The following is a 12,666-nucleotide window of genomic DNA, read 5'->3' as shown; positions in this document are numbered from 1 at the left end:
TAAGATCTAGTAAAGCAGGCTTTTCTACGTGTCTGGTTGAATAGAGATTGAATACCAGATGCTTTGACTGCCTTTAAGAAGCCTATGATGTTATCATTTTTGACGGGAGTCTGTTTCTGAAATCAGATGATAGAATTTCTGATGTAGTTTCAAAGGTCAATCCTTTTAAGGTTGAAATTATTATGAGACTTATGACACATGAAATAAAGAGTTAGAATTTATTAGGGATTGCCAACTTCAAGCCAACGTTCAGTCTTTGCATTTCTTTTTTGCAATATTATCAAAAATATCCACCCATCATGTGATTGGCCCCTTTCCTTCTGGCCATTAGGAAATTGCTTAAAAACTGGCAAGCTAGTGTAGTATGACTATTCCTCCAGATAATGGATTGTATTTTCTTAGGTTTGAATATGACTTCTGTTTATGCATTAATAATGTATAATCTTGTTTTTAATTTGTTTTGAATCTGTTTGTTTTGATCATAATTGCATACTGGAAAGCAATAAGATACTTAAATTAGAATGATTTGTAAACAACGTAAAGCCATTTTGGTGCAATAGTTAAGGCACCAAGTAGAAAGCACAGGATTATGTGTTCTAACCCTGCCTTACCTACAAAGTCAGCTGGATGACCATTAGACAGTCTCTCTCTCTCTCTCTCTCTCTCTCTCTCTCTCTCTCTCTCTCTCTCTCTCTCTCTCTCTCTCTCTCTCTGTGTGTGTGTGTGTGTGTGTGTGTGTGTGTGTGTCTCCCTCCCTCTCTCTCTCCCTCTCTCTCTCTTGTAGACAATGGTGACAAGATGTTTAGCCTGACTGTGGTAGTCTACATTTTATTGGAGAACTCTTGGAAGGAGGAATGTTGTCAGGGTTGTTTTAGATTATCTTCACCCTCCTGGTTTGTAACACCCTTATACTTAACTTGTTGGGGACCTATAAACATCTGGTTGGCCTCTGTAGAGAGATTAGATATAGATACTGGATTAAATGGTTGTGGATTCTTATTACATTCTGAAACTAAGATGGCTTTTCTCTTTCATGTGTCTAAACCCACCTTAAATTGGAAAAGATTTTCAGTAAAAGTCTGGAAAAACAATTAGGTAACAGGACAATTCCTACAGTATGTGATAAAATATAGAAAAAAATTGTTTTACGTTTTAATATTAGAACAAATTTGTAATGTCTTATTATGTGCCTGAAATATTTTTCTCCATTACTTCTGTATCCATTTAGCACAATTAATACTTGTATAGGAAGCCTTACGAGTTATGGAATACAGGCTAGACAAGGAAGTAAAAAAAAAAAACTTAATAAAATCCCAAAGAAGGTAATAGAAATTGCTGCCAAGAATTTATATGTTCATACCTTCATAGTCAGCAATTTGACTTCAGGAATTCTCTATATTTATTTATTCAAAATAAGGAACTATTTTTTTTTTATTAAAAAATCCACTCATTTAAATTGTGCATAAAACCCCAGAGAATAATGCACTGAAAATCTTATATAGGTTTTCTTTCAGTTTAAACACTGAAAGAAAAGTATACTGTTAAGATAAAGATGAATACTCAGATTCAAAGATACCCTCAGCCATGGAAATTAATATGAGAACCTTGGGGCAGTCGTGTCTTTGCACCCAGCCTAACTTATTGATCTGCTGTAAAGAAAAATCGGAGGAAAGAATGTTATATATGCTCCTCTGAGCATTTATACACCTAGCAAAAAAATAAAAGAAGTAATCTATTTTATACAAACTGTTGCCTTTCAACTATGTTGGGACTACAGTACTCAGAACTCCCTGAACAGATGCTTCTAACTGGGAATTCTGGGAATTATTGTCCCAATGTAGACAACAAGCAACTGGTCAGAGATCTACTGCAGACTGGTTGTCTGAATCACAACTCTGCTACACAGAGTTGTGGATTTACACAGAGCCCAAAGACAGCCTTTCATCTTCCTGCTGGGATTAAAAATTGAGGACTGGCCTCCTTTTGAAGTTCTTTAAAAAGCTTCACTTTATTGTTCCTATCATGTAGTAAGGACAAGCTTAGCTTTACCTTCATTCAGTGGAATTATAGCTTTGGTGCTGATAGTAAATGTTTATTATTATGAAATTGTTCTGAAGTCTTTTTTTCAGAATCTAATCTGATAGAGTCTATAATGCTACATAAATTAAATAAATAAATAAAAGTTGTTCATTTCCATGAACTGGCGTCAATGCACCATATCTAGAGTTCCACTGTATATGGGAAAGCCACATGCAGAAACAGTGTGCTTTCAGCCTCCATTCATTGAAGTTCGCCCATATTATTAATCATAACTTGCTTATGGGCTTAAATGTGGGATACTTACAGAAGGAAAAGGTGGGAGGAGAAGCTAAAGTTTACCAGATGATTGTAAATGCAGTCATAAACCTTTATTTCTTGTGTCAGGTATCTTGATTTCTGAATGAACCACAACGCAGACAAGTCTAAGCAGCCAACTATGGTCTCTTGCCTAGATGTACTTTATATCAAAACTGCTGCCATTAATGATATCTTTTTAGTTGTACACTTGATGGGAAGGATGGGGGCTGAAGTGAAAGCAAAGTAAGAATGGCATTCAGGTGAATAACACAATCTACATCTCAGCTGGTCCAGACAGCAATTCACCTGTATCTATAAAATGCCACATGTTTAAAGTTCGTCTTTTCTGCAGCAGTGAGCACCCAAGCCATGGATTACACCCAGGCCATGGCAGATTGATGCAACTATTATGTTGACAAAAGCCTAAAAACCCTATTAACACCAGGCTATTTAGTATTATGCTTTTATTGATCATCTACTGTTGCCACTTTCAGCATATTGGACTTGTAGGAGATAAGAGAATATTATAAAAGAGATTTGCTAGATGATACCAACTTCCTAATATGTTTATTTTAAATTGTTGGTTTTCATAGATACTTGCTTCCCTAAGCTTTTTTTATTTTAAAAGGTTATGTTGAAATAAACAACATGATTCTTATCTCAAATACTATTGCAGGGGTTTTTTGAGAACACACAGTAACAGTAACTAAATTGCATTGAACTGATAAGCAGCTTCATAGATGATGAAGGAAACAAAGCATGCCTTCATTAGTTATGATTCTTCCAAATATTTCTATCAGCTAATTAGCTATGCAAGGGAGGTGCAAATTTGGATTTTTAAAAAAATCTTTGGACTTTGTTCATCAAATGAAAATAGATTGATTTTAAAAATATAGAGGAAATTTTTGGCGCAGCACTAATTCCTTTCACTTATGAAATTTAAGGAAAGGTGGGATCTTTTTTATTTTCACCCAAAACAAGAGGTACAGTTAATCCCCCTGATGAATTGACACAACTGACCTGCAGAGTTTTACTACCGAAGTTAAAAGCTAAGTCTAAAATGCTGTTGTTTGCAAAAGGAATGTTTAGATAGTATTAGACAGTATTATAACTTTAAAGGACATAAAAGAAAGGGCATCAAAGAAGTCCTCAGCATTATCTCCCTGCATTCTCAAATCTTGAGCGGTTCAATCTCATTTCTTCAGGACAAAGGACAGGACCTGTTAGTCATACTTTGAAAAAAACAGCTTAGATGGCCACTTTTATTTTAAAGAAAACATAGATGATGGAGGATTATGACTCAGAAGAAGTTTCTGGTCTGAACTGAGGAACTGAAATCCATGTAGTTGGGTGTTAATGGACAAAAGAATCATGAAAGAAAAGACTTATGGGAGAGAAAAAGGAAGGGGAGGGGGAGAATCAGGATCTTGGACCAGAACAAGCACCCATCCCAGATTCTTTTTGTTTTTAAAATAAAAGGAAACAAATCTTAAGACTCTTATAGGTTCTGGTAGAATAACCAATGAAAATCTTTTATATACATTTTTTTCCATTTAGATAATTATTTATCTGAGCATAATTTCATGTATTTCAAGATTTAACTAGATTGCTAACCAAAATATCACAATGAATATGCTAAAATATGAAACCTGTTTCCATTTCCTTCCTCTCTCATCCACTTTTATTTTTTCAAATTCATTTTAATAATTATTTATTAACATTCAGAAATGTTTTAGATCTCAAACTAATGTATCACATCTCTACCATTCATTAAGGCATACCATTATGTTTAGGCTTCTGTGTAAACTACTTTTAAGGAAGCCTTAAAGTATATGCTTGTTTTTTATTGTGCTTTGGCTTCAAATAGGTATTGACTCTTAGAAACTGCCTGGACAGGTCCCTACAGTGTTTGTAACAAGGTTTTTCAGAATTGGTCTGCCATTCCTTTCTTTCTAGGGCTGAGAGAGAATGGGTGGCCCAAGGTCACTCAGCTGGCTAAATTGGGACTAGAAGTTTCAGTCTTGAGGTTTCTAACCTTATGCCTTAACCATTATATCAACTGCTCTTTGAATCTTAAAAAAACTTCCTCCCTTCTTCCTCAGGTTTGTGCAGAAATTTGAGTGAAAAAAACCCTGAGAGGCTGCTTTAATGAATTACATGGAGAGGTTGTTATTGCACAAGGTCTAAAGCACTTCCGAATAATTTTGGAAATGTGCGCAGTCCTATTGAGTAGGGAGTATGTTGGTAAGCCGGGGGGGGGGGAGAGGAATGATGCCAGTGATGCCCATCAATTGTTTAGGACAAACTTTGATGCAGCAATCATCATTAATTGAATGGGGTTTGATATATGCAAATAGCTTCCTTTTCAATGTCACAATCCAGGAACAATTTTATTCACTGGACTGTATAGAAAAAGCAGTCCTATAGACACTTTAACAGATTAATTGTGCCATACATTGTTGTTGTTTTTATTTTGTCAGATGTATTTGTACTTTGGGACAGAATTTTCACTGGAGTAAGATGTAAGTATACAAACTTATCAATCATTCATAAATAGAGGAAACAAATAAGTCTCACACATGTAAATAACTGTAAGGGCCCCCACAGGAACCATATCATTGGTTTTTATCGCACTGTTTTTAATCAGCTAGATAAGCTTGTTAACTGGCTTACTGATAAGCAAGGGAATTAAAATAAGGTTGATGTTATTAGCTTCAGCTAGACTGCAAGCTAGAAGTCAAAGCAAGCACAAGAAGTTGCAAATTGAACTAAAAGCTGTCTCTACTCCTAAACAGTTCCTTAATTAATCAACAAAAGAGAGAACAAATTATAATTATCTCTTTGTTCAAGTATAAATTTTGTCCTACACATGTAGGGAATTGCATAAATACAATAGGAAATTATACTGTTTCTGACAATTATGTATGCAATGCTGTGACTTTTGGATGGGCTGGGACTATAATACCCAAAATTCTCAGCCAGAAAAAAATATTTGATATAATTGATTTCTCAGGGTGCATTATAATCCTGTTTAGCTCTATAACTTGTGCAAAGCAATGGCAGCAATATATCTGTAAGAGTTATAACACTGTCTAACTTCAGAAGAGATGTGCTAAATTCCATCCCAAAGATGGAACTGCTCCAACAAGAGTCTTGATCCAGGTACAGACAACAGGTACATATAACTGGAAACATCATAGTGCTGCAAAATGAGCAAGCACAGTGTGGGGATTATCAAAGGAAAATGAGAATATAAGACACTAGAAGGTAAGACTAGCAAATTACATTGATGTGTTAGGATTCCTCATGGGAAAATAGAGGTAACCAAAGTAATCACAGTTGCAGTCACTTTAGCATAGCACTAACTTAACCTGATTTGTCTGGGTGATGATTTATTTATGTTACTTATAAATAAACAACAAATATTACCTAGGAAGAGAGAAAATGAGACTTTTTTTTTTTACCGAATAAACCTCAATATCTAGGCTCCCTGGCTGGTTCTTCAAAAACCACCCCAACCCATACTATAACTTAGTTTTGGGGTTCCTGTTTTGAGGTCACATTGTAGATTTGAAATTTAGAAAGCATTTTATGGATGTCTTTATAAAATGGCTGTCCTAATGGCCAATCACAAAACATCCATTTATCAAAAAGTAAAAAAATGCACTATGTCACTTCTGAGGTCTTTGTAGCTCCTCAGAGCCTAATTACCCAGGAAGGTTTACTGAATATCACAAGTTTACAACCACATATACTTACTGAGCAATACCATTGAGCTTATGGAACTTACTTAAGAATCAATAATCGTTATGCTTTTCCAAAACTTTTTCCTTTTTTTATTAACCCTCTTTGAGTCAATACCTAATACATGCAAAATAACTTAGCATCCATAAGCAATTTCATGCACACTGCCTTTATTTTTAATGCCTTCAAGTCAATTTTGACTCCTGCAGCTTTCTTTGCAAGCTTTTTTTGGGAGCAGTTTGCCATTGCCTATTTCCTAGGACTGAGAGAGAATGACTGACCTGAGGACACCCAGATGGCTTTGTCCTTAGGTCAGGATTAAAGCTCACAGTTTCCTGGTTTCTAATCTGGTGCCTTAACCATTACACTAAACTGGCTGTCTATCTGTATCAACAGCACTGGGAACAAAAGTTGACTCTTCTCTAGGAACATGGCATCTTGTTGAACTTTTAGCAATATTACTTCTATTGTCAGTTATCGATCACAGAAAAGGCATTCTTTGTTAAGCGCGCATGCTCATTTACATTCTTTTATGGCTTTGATTGTGTTCTGACCATTTGGTGATCCATGTTAAGTACTGGGAGACAAAGCACGGCTTGCTTTTGATAATCAATTTACAGTTTGCTTTTCCCTCTCCTTCAAATACTGCTTTTCCTTGATTTTTAGCTAAGGGCATAGATGGCAAAAATGTTGCAATGCAGATCCTTAAGCACCACAAGTTCTGAGTCAGTTTGATCAACTAAAGAACAAGAAAAGAGAATCATGATGCTTTCAATTAATCAAATATGAAATGAACTTTAAAAGGCTTATTACAGTGAAAAAACATTAGGGTGTATTTATTCAGAAAGAAAGGAAATAATATCTAAAATCTAAAATAGCAAACACAATATTTATTTATTTATATTCCACATTTATTATTTTTATAAATAACTCAAGATGGCAAACATACTCATATGCCTTCCTCCACCTATTTTCACCAAAAGAGCAACCCTGTGAGTGGGTTGAGATGAGACAGAGTGACTGTCCCAAAATCACCCAACTGGCTTTCCTGCCTAAGGTAGGACTAGAACTCACAGTTTTCTCCTGTGTATAACATATATTTGGGATGTGGAAACTCTGGCCTCCACATACAATCATGACTGTGGATTACAATAGCCGTTTTTGCATAAGCACATCAAAAGAGCATGAAAGTCCACCTCTTGATATACAGTAATTCAAAATGAACATGAGAAGATAAATGAAAGGAAAATTAAATCAAAGCTTAATAACTGATATTTTTGAGCTTTTTTGTTGCAGAAGACTGTTCTTTGTATCATGGAGAGTCAAAAGCAAAACAAAAAAAACCAGATCATGGAATAAATCAACTCAGAGATTTCACTAAAAGTACAATGACAAAAGTTAAGTAATCCTTCTTTGGACACATTATGTGAAGACGTGGCACTCTGGAGAAGGCTCTGATCCTGGGAAAGGTAGAATGAAAGAGAACAGGATGGCCAGCAGCAAGGTGAATAGACTTAGTTATAGTGATGATGGGTGCACCTATAAAAGACCTTAAAGATCATAGAGTAAATCCATCTATGTGTTCACTAAGAGATGACACTGTTTTAATCACACCTAATCAATAAGTCACTCCTCTCAGCCGCACTCAGTATCACTAATCTTAGTAGCTTTCTTGACAACTGTGAGGATTGGGAATTGCAGATGCAGTTTTATATTGGCTCTCTTCTTCCTTTAGTGGGCAGTTTCAGTCAATAGTTAGAGCAGGTTGTCTGCTCATATGTGGATGCCACAAAATTAAGTCCCATTTCCTGTATACAAGGTCCTTAGGCAGGGTCATCTATCAGTCTGGGTTCTGTATAATCAGTATGCTGTTGATAGTCAGCTTATATTGTTACTTTGGAAGAAAGGAAGTATGCTATGGAATTTATGTCCTGACATCTGAAAGCTGTTAGAATATAGATGGGGGAAAAGCAGCCTGAAGCTGAACCAAAAAATTAAAAAATGAAACTGCTGTTTAACCATCAGGATTCTTAGTTGATTCCAGGGTTGTCTGTCAAGAGGGAAGATCTAAATTAGTCTGCTTTTGGAGGTTATCTAGAAGATAAATCAATTCAAAATATGGCACACTGATTGCTGGCAGGAGTACATTACATCTGTTGCTGAGGCCATGCATTAGTTGCTGAAAAGCTTCCAAGTTTAATTTAAAGTGTTGTTTTTGATTGTTATAGTGTACACTAAAACATCTGCAGAGTCAACCAGAGGGGATCAGTCCTATGAGTGTCTTCCTCACAGCAGAAACACCACTTAATCCAAAATTATCTCACATGAAATTAAAGGGGCTGAAGCTAGATGACAATGTTTTTCTGTTAGAGCACCAACATTATGAAATAGCTTCTCTTTGCATATTATAATAGTACCCACTGAGATGGCCTTCCTAAGAACACTACAGTAAGCACAAAGACATCTGGAGAGTTTTAACTTAATGTCTCTATGCCATATGCTAGAAGAATAGAATAGAATAGAATAGAATAGAATAGAATAGAATAGAATAGAATAGAATAGAATAGAATAGAATTCTTTATTGGCCAAATGTGATCGGACACACAAGGAATTTGTCTCCAGTGCATAAGCTCATAATGTACATATAAACAGTAAGCAATAGGTCATTGGTCATAATCATAGTTACAATCATTAATCATAAGTTACAAACAACAGTGGATTAATCATAAGAAACCAACAGGAGAAGATAGTAGGAAAGGTGAGAAGATGAAAAAAGATGAGAATTGAGACAGTGCTGTACAAATTAATTGTTCAGCAGAGTGATGGCACGGGAGGGGGAACTATCTTTATGTCCAATTTATCTAAAGATAAATTAATTATCTTTAATTTGGGATTTGTAGCGATAGTGCTATGGGATTGCTATATTTAAGGTTACTAAAAAATTAACCATGGTAGTAGAGTGCTATGGAATTTTTCTATTTAGCCAGTTTGGTCTATTGTTGAAAGCACCAGGGGAGAAACCAAGAGCCCAAGTTCTAGGCCCACCTTAAGACAGGAAAGCTAGCTGGTGTCTTTGTGCCAGTCACTCTCTCTCATCCCAACTCACCTGGCAGAGTTGTTGTCATCGTGGGGAAAATAGGAGGAGAAAGGAATATTAGTATGGTGGCTACTTTGAGATTTATATAAATAATAAAGACAGGCTGAAAATAAATGCCTTATTTATTATGGATTGTTTTATTATTTATTGTTGACATTTTAATGCTTTCTATTTTACTATGGCTGTTTTACTGATTTGTATTGATATTGTTATGCCTTTTATTGACATTTTTACATTTTAAGGTGTGCTAAGGATGTCAGCATAAAATCTGATGAAAAATGAAATGCATATTAATTGACTAATCAAATATCTTGGTGACCTAACATATGTGAGCATGATAAACCGGGCTCTGAAACTGTACCAGAATGCTGTTGCAACATGTGATCAAAGGGGAGAGTAGAACCTTTGGTAAAACATTACAGATAGTGTGAACACAAAGCAGAGGGTGAAGTCCTGTTGAGCAAATAGGTTCTACCAGAGAAGTAGACTTAAAAACAAAAAACTGTAGCAGTCAGAAAGTTGGATTGTGCATTAAAGTTCCAGCAGGACTAAATGACGGCATGGGTTATATGTTTATCATTAAGACATTTTTGTCTGTGTTTATAATATTCCATTTTAAAAAAATGTTTGGGTGGATTCATACTTCTTTAGCTCTTTTCCATTTTCTAATGAACTTAATTGCATTTTCAGAATTCTTATCCTCTGCTTAGGAAGCTTAAATAATTAGGTCAAATAAAAAAGTAAAAAAAAAAAACAGCAACAAAAATGTCACTTCATTCAGAGAAAGAACACCTTCTGTTTACATTTACTTTTGAGTGATCTTTTATATTTTATATAATTGTATATGAGTCACACAGAGAGAAAAGGTATAGTAATGACAATACTGACATAATGCAAATTGTATTGTTGTTACCATGGTAAAAACTTCATATTTTAAGAGTTTATAATAAGGTACTTAATATGATTATAATTCTATTTGATAAAAAAAAAATCTGAAAGGAATAGGTTAAATAGAAAAATCTCATACAACAGCTATTCAATTTTTTTGTAAACCTGATAGCCCAAAAGCTTAACTAAGCATCCACAGACCTTCACAAGTAATTATAAAACTAATTGTTCATGGTGCCAAAAAGGCAAATTACTAAACATATCACCAAAGAGAAATAATATGAAATATATATTATTTGAATTAAATATTTCAAAAAATGAAATCAAACTTAGATTTGGGCCTGACTCCCTCTCATGTTTTAACATGTACAGCTTTTGAGTGGCCCAGAAACACACATTCCTGCAGTAAAAAGGAACAGCGCAGCTAGTTACATTTTGAATGTGCTAATACAATCTAAACAGTCTGGATATATTTGAAATTCCCTTCCCTTTTATTTTCTCATAGGCTGGCCCTTGAAGATAGTATAAAAAAAGGAAAAAATAACTAAAATGGACAAAAGTGATGCTGCCAGAAGGCATGGGGAAGGCAAACTTTTAAACATCTGGATTTTCCAGTATATTTTTGAACTGGCCAGCCAGGCTGGAGAATGCATGCCCAGATCCATCAAAGTATTTTTTTTAAAGATGGTGTTTACTCTCTATGGACTGTAGCTACAGCCATTGGTTGACATTTTCAGTTATGTAGCTTACTTCTCTTTGCTGCCTGCCTGCCCTCATGAATTCAGATGGTACAAATCAGGAGGCCAGGAACTCAAGAGCTCTAGAACTGGGCCTGCACCAAGTTTGAAGAGAAGGCAGAACCTTCCCTGCCTGAATTTTTCTAGGGCTCAGGGCAGATGGAATTAAAAAACAAAAACAAAACTAAAGGTATGAATAGTTGCAAACAGGCAAAGGTCAAAAGTCAATAGGAGGGATAGGAGGAAGAAGGAAAGACTGTGCTAAAATAACAAGGCAAATCATGAAAACCTGCATCCTCTGGAAGTTAACTCTTTTAAAACTCCTTATGTCACATAAATGCAATGTGAGAGTAAACCTAATGTATAATGAGAACACTTCTGAAAGTAGAGAATATCTGTTTATCAAGGTGTTAACTGTCACATAGCAGGGAAGCAGGAAATGGGTGACTCAGCATTAATCAGCTTTAGTCATACGGTAGTTTATTTCCTCAGTCAAAGGAGAAACTGACTCTTACTATAAACATATCTAGTTACAAGTAGTTATCATAAATGATAGTGAGAATCATTTACCAGCAATGCATATAGAAAGAGTATGTTTCTAATTAGCACTTCTAATAAATACACAGAATGCAAATATATCTACATTTAATCCAAGTCTCTTTATGATTAATTTCATTATCTAATGAAAGGTGTATGCTACACTTTCTCATCTAATGTTTGCTGCTACTTATAGTTCAATCTTTATCTTCTCTAATATAAGTCCAAGGTATACTGATAATTTTACCAAAATAAGTTGAAGTTTGACAGAATCATAAGCATGAGTTTTATAGAACTCTTTAGCTTGGTTGTCATGTAGAAGAACAAATGAGAAGAAAGAATGCAAAGAAAACATTCCCTTTCTAGAGATTGTTCCAAGGAACCGCTGAAAACTGCAAATCTTTGATCACAGATGTCATCACTTATTTATTTATTTATTTATGAAACTTATATACCGCTTTAAGTGCAAGCACTCTCTAAGCGGTGTACACCAGTAAGCAATGTATATATATATATATATATTTACATTGCCCCCAACAATCTGGGTCCTCATTTTACCTACCCCGGAAGGATGGAAGGCTGAGTCAACTGGTGCCAGTGTTTGTTCTGGTTACCTTCTCTTTGGCAGCCAGATATCAGTAGACAATATATATCCCATAACTATATCCATAACCCAGAAGTGGCATCTTTAGCAAATGATACCAAAATGACTAGATGTGCATGCTAATATCATAATGCAAATGTCACTATTGCATAGTTGCACCCTGATGCAATTAGGTAAGTTGTTGCATTTGTGTGATGTCACATTTGTTTTGTCATTTGTTCTCCATCTCCAAGGAACTTTTAAATGTCTCCTGTTTGCATAGTTATTAAAAGATTATGAACATTATTATCCAACTAGACAGCATCACATAGCTGACCTTAGCTGAACTTAGAATCCTAAGCAGGACTGGCCTTGGTTAATACTTGGATGGGAATAATTTGAAAAGCACAAAGTTGTAGACTAAAATAGAAATTTGAAAAAAAAATATCCTGGAGAAAAAAAGGAATGCCATACTACATTGGTATCATGTCAAGAAAACTGCATGTGATGTAAGCATGTAGGACACCAGGACTTTACATGAATTAAAATCTAATGTTGGCAGTATATGATGCATTACAGCCACAGAAATAATTAAATTATGTATATGGAATTATAATCCTATGTGCAGTTTCTTAGAAGTAATCATATTGAATTCAATCAATTTTTTTAATGTAAACATGGATCATTGAGCTTTACAGTTGTTATCCCAGGCATAGCCAGAACAGAACACAATTAACAGATAA

At 35.0% G+C, this 12,666-nt stretch overlaps 1 protein-coding gene across 6 annotated transcripts in view; it reads left to right on the top strand.

The window, feature by feature from the left end:
• P2RY1 (purinergic receptor P2Y1) overlaps positions 1-12,666 on the top strand; it is a 119,187-nt gene that overhangs the window by 102,579 nt on the left and 3,942 nt on the right. For 3 of the 6 annotated variants that reach the window (XR_005558489.1, XR_005558492.1, XR_005558488.1), the window contains exon 6: positions 4,818-4,859. The exons of 2 other annotated variants lie outside the window; for them this stretch is intronic. The gene's annotated coding sequence lies outside the window, so the exon portion shown is untranslated. Of the gene's footprint in view, positions 1-4,817; positions 4,860-7,377; positions 7,893-12,666 lie in introns of those variants that run through there. One more of the 6 variants, XR_005558490.1, reaches the window with a different exon arrangement.

Source organism: Crotalus tigris, unplaced genomic scaffold (genome assembly GCF_016545835.1).
Source record: "Crotalus tigris isolate CLP2741 ecotype Arizona unplaced genomic scaffold, ASM1654583v1 scf7180000018970.2248101, whole genome shotgun sequence".
Lineage (NCBI taxonomy): Eukaryota > Metazoa > Chordata > Lepidosauria > Squamata > Viperidae > Crotalus > Crotalus tigris.
Note: the sequence above shows the minus strand (reverse complement) of the source record. Positions and strands in the feature narration are given on the sequence as shown.